The sequence below is a fragment of the Lactuca saligna genome, chromosome 5 (assembly GCF_052625555.1).
Source record: "Lactuca saligna cultivar CGN05327 chromosome 5, ASM5262555v1, whole genome shotgun sequence".
NCBI lineage: Eukaryota > Viridiplantae > Streptophyta > Magnoliopsida > Asterales > Asteraceae > Lactuca > Lactuca saligna.
In genome coordinates, this window is record NC_136421.1 from 206,687,023 (window position 1) to 206,688,528 (window position 1,506).

Consider the following 1,506-nt stretch of genomic DNA (forward strand, 5'->3'; position numbering starts at 1 on the left):
TAATCTTTTTATTTGTAATTTTTATTGCATCCATTGAATCTTTTTGGATGTAATTTAAATGTATATATGTAATCATTTTTTGTTGTAATTTAATTTTGATCCATGTAATATGATTTTTTCAGTGACACTCAAGGTTGAATGTTTTAGTTATCATGATTATTATTATTATATGTTTTTATATATCTCAAATTTATAAAAATATGGATTTTTTACCAAACGGATATCCATCGGGTTCCCCGTATCTAACGGGTTTTTTTTTACCCGGATCAATATGGAAACAAAAGTTGTATTTTATAAAATTACCCAAAATGACGAAAAACCAAAATATTTTGTTAAGTTATGATGTACCTCAATGTAGATGAAGTGTTCAGCTTTTTCAATAAGAGAAATGTAAGCTTTGTGAACGCTCTCTTCAACTTGACTTGTCCCAGCTGACAATTGACTCACACTCCTTAAAACCTACAATTGAGAAATGTAAAAACCAAAAAATCTAATCTAATAATATATTTAATCATAAATAAAAAATTACCTGACAACGACATGCAACACAAGGACCAACTTGACCTGTTTCATCAGCAGAAACAACCAGGTTACCTAGCATATATGGAGTTGAAGTTTAAGATGATTAGTTTACTTGGAGTTAGTTACAATTTACCTGTTGTTGATTAGTTTCTTGTATCTATGCCTTTGTCTACCAGCTCCAACAACCCTTATACATGTAAAGGACTTGAAAGAGTAAAACTTAAAGACTACATTGCCACTTACAGTGAAAGACAAAAGCCACCAGGCCAGCATCTGAGTGTACCAATCTATCATGACCACGACATAAACAAAATTCATTTTAATAAAACTGATTTCATTAAAATAACAAGCTAAACAACAAATCATTAATTTCAATTGATAAAACTTAATTCAAGGATAAAATAGATTTACCCGATATCAAAGGTCAAGTGTTCTAAATTTGCTTTGTACTCTTCAAGTAGGTTTTCCAAAAAAAAGAAATCATTAATTTCAATGCACTTGTCAGTTTCTTTTATGTTAATGCTACCCGATGAGAGCGGTAGAATCATAACTAATGAATTAAAAGATAGTGAGACTAGAATATTATGATATGAGTTAATGAGAGTGCAAGTTACCATTTTTTTATTCCTTCAATAAGATCCTCACCAGCCACCAAATCAAATTCTGCAGCTCTAGCCTTCTGCAACTGCTCCATCAGCAAACACAGCTACACGCAAGGCCTGTAAATAAAAATAGCTTACAAAGGAGAACCAAAATAAAACTCCAAGTCTCTTTAAATTATCACTTGGTGAGATCACAATCCCTATGAGCATCAACTGCACATTAGGACAAAAGATAACCCAAATAAACCTCAAAGACTAACTCATTTGAATGCACATAAGGAAATCTTGAATCACCAGAGGAAAAGGAAGATCTAATGAGATCACCAGACCAACAGTAGGAACGTATATGAGCATCAACTGCAACATCTTTCAGTTTCCACCC

General features: G+C 32.0%; 1 long non-coding RNA gene across 1 annotated transcript; it reads right to left on the reverse strand.

Moving 5' to 3' along the window:
- Nucleotides 1-363: 363 nt before the first annotated feature.
- LOC145047603 (uncharacterized) lies at nucleotides 364-1,042 on the reverse strand. The gene is made up of 4 exons (XR_013682290.1): nucleotides 934-1,042; nucleotides 656-809; nucleotides 530-564; nucleotides 364-459 (listed from the first exon to the last, which is right to left on the reverse strand). It is a non-coding gene; the product is annotated as an uncharacterized LOC145047603 (long non-coding RNA).
- Nucleotides 1,043-1,506: the final 464 nt, after the last annotated feature.